General features: G+C 41.9%; 1 long non-coding RNA gene across 2 annotated transcripts; it reads right to left on the reverse strand.

Moving 5' to 3' along the window:
- Positions 1–26: 26 nt before the first annotated feature.
- LOC111871636 lies at positions 27–7,379 on the reverse strand. Of its 2 annotated transcripts, none has more exons than XR_004513793.1 (4): positions 7,281–7,379; positions 6,143–6,344; positions 3,875–3,998; positions 27–447 (listed from the first exon to the last, which is right to left on the reverse strand). It is a non-coding gene; the product is annotated as an uncharacterized LOC111871636 (long non-coding RNA). The 2 variants fall into 2 exon arrangements; XR_002844075.2 differs by lacking the exon at positions 27–447 and adding an exon at positions 3,555–3,582.
- Positions 7,380–8,861: the final 1,482 nt, after the last annotated feature.

The raw sequence follows: 8,861 nt of genomic DNA on the forward strand, positions 1-8,861 counted from the left end.
TGGTTGTATCATTTTCATGTCTACCCATCCACCCACAAGTAAGAGAGCCCAAATTACTTTGATGAATCTCTGTATGAAAGACTGACACAAAACTCTGTTAACTATTTATCCTGATTCTCTCTGACTCTCATCCAACTGAAGACCAAATAACCTCTTCAGTCATTACAGCACTAACCCACAAAACAAACCAGTAATTCTAGTACAACAATTTTTATTCACAGGTCTTAGCATACAGATGTCAATTTGAAATATGATGATGTCCAGCACAGAACAAATGCGACATGAACACGAACACTAGATCCAAAAATATAATTATTTCATGAACCGCAAGATATTTGTCTGCTCTAATTTGTAAACAGTCAAGTAACATAACTATGAATTTGTTGAAGTGTGTGTAATCTGCAGCAGACTATGCCCACCAAAACAGCTCACAAGTTGGATGATTAGCTAAACAGATAAATAAAGATTATCCATCAGACGGGCACAGCTAATTATTATCTGGATGCTTGTAGGCAGTCAGTGGCAGTAAACTGACAATGAATCATTATTCCAAAGAATAAAGGGATGTCTTACTGCACACGTGTAGGAAGCTGTTTCAGCTGGCTAACCTTTCAGTGTGATGGCAGTCAAATACTGTCCAGAGCCTGATGCAGGAGGACTTTCTGCTTGGCATTCAATTTTTGTAAATATCAGCTAGAAAATCGGATTTTTAATGGCCACAAATTCTGTATATTTTTATCAGATTTATTCCCATTTTGGTAGTGTACTGATGAATGTCTACAGAATGTTTACACTATGTACTACATAACCAGAACAAAATGTGTTTGTTAAGAAAAGTTTTAACATGACTAGAGAAACTGTAAGTAACATCATGTTACAAATTCTTCTTGGTATGAACACTCGTCCACACACAGGGTCACTTAAAACTCAGGCACTGACACAGTGTTTCTCATCTTTTCCAACATCTGTTGCCACAGCGCACTGTTCTGTGGGGTGTTCTTCTGGGGAAGTCACTCTGCCAGCCTTGCTACTGGAATATTTACTAATAAGCCCTGCATTAGAGAAACTCTTAATTTTAAATGATCCACTTTTCTTTCTTCAGTTTGCCTGTACATTGCCCATGCATTCAGCACCGTCACATTTAGTGCTTACTCATTTTTCTTCTTTCTACAGGGTACATCTGTACCAGCTGGTCTTTCTTGTGAATACCTCCCATACATTTGTTCCATTCCATAACACAAACCGTCTTCTGAACCTGCAGACCTTGCTTTGTGGTAACTGCTCATGTTTTGTCAGTGTGGAACACAGATACCATTGCTACAGTCTTGTCGCCAGTCCCAATGAGAGACAAAGTTGTAGAGTGTTTACCTCTCCTTGTTTTCACTCTTTTACTTCTGATGGTACATCCTACCTGTTTAGTTGCAGAGCACCTGCACAATCAGTCTTCTGCAAGCTTAGGAATGTTATAATGTGTGCAGTTAGAAAAGCTTTAGTGTTTGTGAGTGAATCCAGGAATCAAGAAACAGAGGCCAACTTCCCCTCACCCCTTCCCCTAATTACAATATGCAGCTCAAGAGATTTGTAAGAGACAAATGTATTTCTTGGTAAGAAGAGCTGTTGTGACATTATGTGGGCCTGTCTCAGACCGAAGGGTGACTGCCCAGTGCAATGATAACCAGTCCTTCCAGTGGCATGGGAGCTGCTTCACTGGAGGGGAAAATGGTAATGGGTGGGGAATCAGACAAAAGCATAAGGCCTAACTCAAACCCAATAGTACAGCAAAAGACTTGTACCCACCTAAGGGTCAGCTGAACCATAAAGAAGTCTACAGGATGTTTAAATAAAAGAGGGGTTTTCAAGGAGTTACTTCTGTGTCCTAGCCAGGCAATCGTGACAGGGAGTTTTCATGATTTTCTCTGTCCCAGCAATCAAGTGTGTGAATGTTCACCTCCACTTCTCTCCCGGTTCATAATACACACTCATCCTAAGCAACTGAATACGGATCACTGAAAAACCCAAATATTACCAGCCTACCTGGTTGGAAATGCTTCATTACTGAAGAACTATGGCCTAACAATTTAACACTGATATTATGAAATTAAAGTACAGGGTAAACGAACAACTGAACGTTGCCGGAAGAATGACACGACTCTTCAGCGCCCCTGTGGCAGCCATTCACAACTTAGATAACTCCTCTTTCAAATGGTCACTGACTCATTCCATGAAGCAATGCATCATGAAATCGGTTCATTCTTTTTGAATAACCCTGTATTCTTATGTAACAAGAGCACCAAAAACTGTAAGAAATTGGGAATCAGAATTTGAATATTCAAATAAATTAAATGGTCCTGAACACTAGTACAGGAATCTCACCAACTGCACCAGTCAGCAATATTAAGAGACTTGCAGGGCACTCAGCATTGCAGCTGCTCACCCTTCCAACCTAACTAAAGTGCCTTCCCTTCACTAACCACAATGCGATTGTAGTCTGCGCTGGACGTGCATGTACAGGGGGCTTCTAAGATGGTGGAGCCTCTGGATGCCACAAAACAAGTTGCCCAGTTCATAACATTATGAATACTTATCATCACATTCTCATTCAGCTTACAGACTCTCAGTGACACTCAAGCATCAGCATTCAGCAGCCAGCAGGAAATGCTTGCAAATGTATGAATGGCAGGAAAGCGTAGAGCCGCTGTGTTTCAAAAGCCAGGGGAGTAGGATTCAGGGCAAGAACAGCACACTGAGACACATATGCATGCATGTGCGCCTGTGCGTTCACACTTCTCTGGTATTACTGTCATGAGCTGAAGACCATAAAACAGTATCTCTTAATTTAGTATAGTCTGGCACAGAGCAGTGTGGTACATTGTAGTACAGTTTTGTACACTAGAATAGTATAATATAGTGGGGCACACGGTAGTGTAGTTGGTTGAGGCATTATGCCACAAGCCGGAAGGTCGCAGGATCAAATCCCAATGAGGTCACTGGATTTTTCAACTGACCTAATACTTCCAGCCTAATTATGGCCCTGGGGTCAATTCAGCCTCTTAACAGAAATGAGTACCATGAATTTTCCTGGGGAGTAAAAGGGCGGCTGGCACATAAGGCTGGCATGCTTACTGCCATCTATGAGCTGACTGTCCAGAAGAGGTGAGAGCCTTGACCTCTCACATCCCTATGGGCCTTCACAGCTTGTTACAGGGACAGCTTTAAATTATGCAGCCATCATACCACCTGCAGATTTCAAGTATCTGCAGTCTGCCTTTTGTATCCAGCTTTGGAAACCGCGATATTTGGCTGTAGCAAAGTGTATGGCTTCTACACAAACTGATCAGGATTTACTGGAGGTCACAGCTGTCCTCCAGTTTTTGTATTACGACTGATGTGTATCTATCTCCTGTGTAAGGCTGACAAACTCACCATCAACTGTGATCCGATTTTACAGAAAATATGGAGCCTCAGTGTCTCACAACCAACCTTATGGACCTGCATGGCCTGTTACAGGGACAGCTTTACATATTTATGCATCTTGCTTTTTATATTCAGTTTCCAGTTTACATCTGAATGTGCTGAATGTGCCTGCAATGCAAAATGGTATAACAAATTATTGTGATGTACACACAATACAGCACGAGTTTTATTTTTCTTTTGCTAGTGGCAAGGATTGAACCGGAGGAATTGCTGTTATTTCCTGACTGGCCAATGGCCTGATATCACCTGAAAGCCTCTCCTCCCCTCACCACCCATTACACATGTCCAGCTGCCTAGAGTAGGGGTACAATGCCCTGTAGAATTAACATTTCGCTATGTCTACTGGACAAGAACCAAAGATGCTGGCCTGGAAGAATGAACATGAGATGACGTACTGTACCTGTGGTATGGGGGCTCCTCGTAGATGGCGCAAACTGAAGAGGCAGACGCTGCACAAGCCTTGCTCACCCACAAACTAGGCACACATTTTCCTTCACTGATACAGCTCCTGAACTGTCAATGTACTGTAACAATTACACAGGGCTTTAAAAATTGTATATCTCAACCCACTCTACACAGTGAAACAAAAAGAAAGCACATCAAATGTATTGACTGCACAACATGTGTCCTTTAACGTTTAGTTTTCATGATATGTTCCACTGTCAAATGGCACAGTCTATCAAATGTTCAACCCATGTGCCGCTCAGTAGTTACAAAAGGAGTTCCAAGCAGTGTCTGGTATGGTATCCTCTCCAACCCAACCCTAACATACTGCCATGGACCACTATTACATCTGCATGAAGTCTACCCACAAACAAGAAGGCCTCTATGCCCAGTGCCCTGGAACTCCTCTGTGCCAAAACCACGACCTCAGTCTTACAGCTAGAGGTACGTCTTCAGGTAGCAGATGCGGAACCACAACAATTATTGTCATATATCACCTAGGCTGTCATTCCACGACTGGTGTTATGACATCTTCATTGGCTGATGTCTGTACAGTCCATGGGTGACCTGCTGCATAGATGTGACATAGACATGCTGCTCCCCCGTCTTCAAAACACATTAGCGCATATTATCATCTGTATGACATCCACTGCACTGAGGTTTTAGGGGCATGTCCTGTGTGTCTCCAGTACTCATGACAACGCTGCTGAGAAGTATGTTACTGCTTTTGACACGGGGAAATGTGTTTGTCTGCTCTCACTCTGAAGAGAAGGCTTTCTCATGGATGCTCTACAGTGTGGGAGAACATTCTGTGTAATGGATACTGGCAAGTAACAAAGTGTGGCATGAAGTTCCTCCTCACTGTCAGCCAGTGATCTACTGCACCCACACATCTTACAAACAACATGAACACCACTTCCCTCGTTGAGGGCAGCATCACTTAATGCTCCCTCCTCTGAATGTTAAGTTACGTGTGTGACTGTTTTCTGCTTACCGTTCAGCTCTGCTGCTCCCCACAGGTTTCACTGCACAGGAATCATCACATCTACACCTCTGGGTACTCATGTACTCAGACAGAGGACAGCAGCTACCATGCCTGAGAGGTTTTGTGCTTTTCCTCAGACCATCCATCAGGCAAATACCAGGCACGGGCAGTAAGTATACAAAATCAAGTAACCACCATTTCCTGCCCCATTTCATTTCATTATTCATTATTCATCCTACGTGCATATACTGTACGAACCGGAGAACACTTTGTCCTGCGTAGTAAGTAACCTCACAGAACATGAGACCTGTGTCTGAATGTCGCACTGGCATATGAATACCAGAAATATCTTTAACCTAGCATCTAGTACCATTCTAGTGATGATGACTGTCTCTGTCACCCTCATTCCCATACTAGGCACATGTGAGAAAAGATTTTTCAGTCCATAGAAGAGAAAATTAAAAACAAAATTTGAAGAACAGGAATTTTCTGTAGTACTCGTAGTTAGTGCAATCAAAACAAATTAATGCATAGTTCTCTGAATCCTGTTCTCTTACGGAGTATCACTGTAAAATGGAGGTCACAGATGCAGGATGACTTGACAATAAAATTAAAGAGACAACGGTGTAACGATTACTTATGCTTATACTGAATGACTATACACATTTGGATCATGATACATCACAATCAGGTGTATTAAAATTAAAAACTTCAGAGTCAATGAATTTCTATAAAATGGATTCATAAATAAATAAAACAAGAATCTAGCTCTGCATGATGGCAGCGACATGTCTACCTGCATTCCTGAATATCAGGTTTCAGTGAGTTAACCCCACACTCTATCTGCCTGAGCACCCCACAGTTCGGTTTAACTTGGAACTGTTACTAATGACATCAAGCCCCCTCCCTGCACAAAGTGCCACTGCTCGCCTCAAGCAATGCTGAATGAATTAATTTACAATCTCTACAATGCTTTCAGATATTCTGACACGAACGCTAGAGGTAACAGCAGGCGCTCACAGATTGTGGAGAGTTCAAGAGGCAAAGACACTGCATGGAACTTGCTCACTAGGAACAGCTTCCATACACCAATGCCACTCCAGCACTGTCAGCATACAGTAACAATTATATACAGACAGCTTCACCAGCTGTTCATCTCAAAATTTCTGATTTCTTTGAAGCACATTCCTGATTCAAGATGTTTACTGTCACAGCCGATTTAGCACAAGAGGTACTCACCTTCAGGGCACAGTGCCCCCCCCCCAGAGGTCCTGTGCAATAACAGGGGCTGCAGTTGTATGGCTCATCATGGACAGCTTGCAGTGGGGGAAGACTGTACTGGTACATTACCATATCAGAACAGTAAATATCACTCAAGTTCCTTCCAGACATCCTACAAGGAACGTGTATTTTGTCCAGCTTCTTCTGTGCACACAGTAAACTACAAAAAGGCCTGTCATATTAAAAAATAAATTGAGAACATTAATACATGAATCAGAAGGTCGCAGGTTTGATTCCAAATGAGGTCAATAGATTATTCAATTGACATAATCCTTCCAGATGCACTATGGCCCTGGGGTCGACACAAACTCTAGTACCAGGAATCTTCATGTGGTGGTAAATGGCAGCCGGCGCATATCACTGACAACCTCTCCATTCTCTTTGAGCCAAGAGTCTAGAAAATTTGAGAGCTTATGGGAGCTTCTACAGCCTGAAAGGGTCATGTGATTTGGGAATATTTAGCCTGGCAGTATAATAAACCTTTAGTGATGCAGAAACTTGCTGGCTGCTCTCAGTCCCAACTCATGGGTTCCTCATGCCAGCAAAGTCCTCCAAAATTCCAGCAATCTTTTTACCTAGTTCTGCTGATACACTCTGCACCCTATCCTCAGCTAGACTGACTGGCTCTACAGCACTCACTCAGCAATGGATTCATTATCAGTGAATAGTGAGAAATGCAAAGGAAGTGGTGGGGTCTGATTTGAGGGACTATTCTTCTGTCTTTGACTGAGCAACTAAGATCTGGGGTGGGATTCTCTCTGAGGGCTCTAGAATACATAGATGGCTAGCGATTCAAAAAGATGTTCAGTCTTAGAACAGTACAGACAATCTCATGTGTTGAAGAAAGCAGTCTTCTGGGATTTGGCACCGTGTATATGTGGTGTTAACCGACGTTTCTGCTTGACCATGTCTCACGGTGTTGTCGCTTGCAGATTTACTTATACTTCTTCAACCCTGAAGATGGTGGCGATACGTTCCTCCGAAACGTCGGTTAACACCACATATACACGGTGCCAAATCCCAGAAGACTGCTTTCTTCATAGTCACCGCCGTGAAAGCCTCAAATCTTACATAATCTCATGTGTTAGTTACATACCTTCCACTCAGTATGTCTTCACAGAAAGTGGGAAGGGAATCCATCTGTTGCATCTTCCTGGCTCATTCCGACATCAGTCGTGATAACAATCTCCTCTCCAGAACTGTCAATCAAATAGTAGCATTCAAATAATGCTTGCTAGAATGAATGAATGTGCAAGGGGTGGGACTTCTTGGTCCTTGCACCACACCCACAGTGATCTGTTGTGCATGACCATTAATTATAACCCTTCTACAGGTTGACTATTCAGATGTACTTTTTGAATGATCTTCTCACTAGATATTTTGAACACCCCAAGTCTCTACAAACCATGCTTTTTGGTAAAGTCATTCTGCTTCCCTGGTAATGACAGGATAACCACGGCTGGGGGAGGGAGGGTAACTGGGTGAGGATTCCTTATCTTATCCTAAAACCTGAGGATGGAAACTGGCCACAAAAATTAATACTCTACATGACCACTCTATACAGTTATTTACTTAGAACTAAAGCATGTAATTTGAAGTGATTGTGCCTTACAGACTCATTTTAACTTTTCATCTCAACTCTTAACTTTCATATCAATTTTAGGACACATTCTATGAATAAATAGTATATTTTACTAATCCCTAACTACTTATAACAATCTTGTAACATGAAGACTTTACACACAAAATTGTTTACGTTATCCAATGATATATATGCTAGACGGGGTACACAATAGCGTAGCTGGTTGAGGGGCTATGCTACAAGCCAGAAGGTCACAGGTTCAAGTCCCAATGAGGTCATTGGATTTTTTCAATTGACCTAATCGTTCCAGCCATACTATGGCCCTGGGGTCAACTCAGCCTCTAACAGAATTGAGTACCAGGAATTAATTAAATAATTTTCCTGGGGAGTAAAGCGCGGCCAGCGCATAAGGCTGACAATGTTACCGCCATCTTTGACTTGATTGTCTAGATAATGTGGGATCCACGTCTCACAATCCTATGGGCCTTCATGGCCTATTACAGGGATAGCTTTACTTTTTACTTTTTACTATATATGCTAGACAATAACAGCTACCAACTTCATAACATGGATCCACGTTAGAGCAACCCAATTCAAGAAGATAAGTTTGTGTTTTTATGGAACAAACATGTAGCATACACATGTATATAATAAATAAGTACATGAAATAATTTTATCTATTCTGTCTTCTTATGCAAGATACCTATTTATGCTGTACTGACAGTTTAATTTACATGATTAAGTGCATGTTAGTTTATGCACTGCAATCAGACACATAACTACAGTGAGCCTAACATTTTTTAGCAGTGCTGGCAACAGCACACTCAGATAGAGGCCACATGTGCAAATATCGGTACAGATTTTTCTTTCAATCAGACAAGTGTCCGCGTACAGTCAGACACTTATTGCAAACTGTGTCTCAGCATCTTGCTGCACTAGTTTAATTACTGTGTAGCTGAAACATGTTGATTAAGTGGTGATCTGACCAAGGAATGACTGGTGAAGGTGCATTTACTTGAAATAGGAATTAATTAATCCGCAAGGTAGACTGTCCGAACCAGAACAACTGTCTTTAGTGATATTTTGAACTGCTTA

This window comes from Cryptotermes secundus, unplaced genomic scaffold, assembly GCF_002891405.2.
Source record: "Cryptotermes secundus unplaced genomic scaffold, Csec_1.0 scaffold12286, whole genome shotgun sequence".
Classification (NCBI taxonomy): Eukaryota; Metazoa; Arthropoda; class Insecta; order Blattodea; family Kalotermitidae; genus Cryptotermes; species Cryptotermes secundus.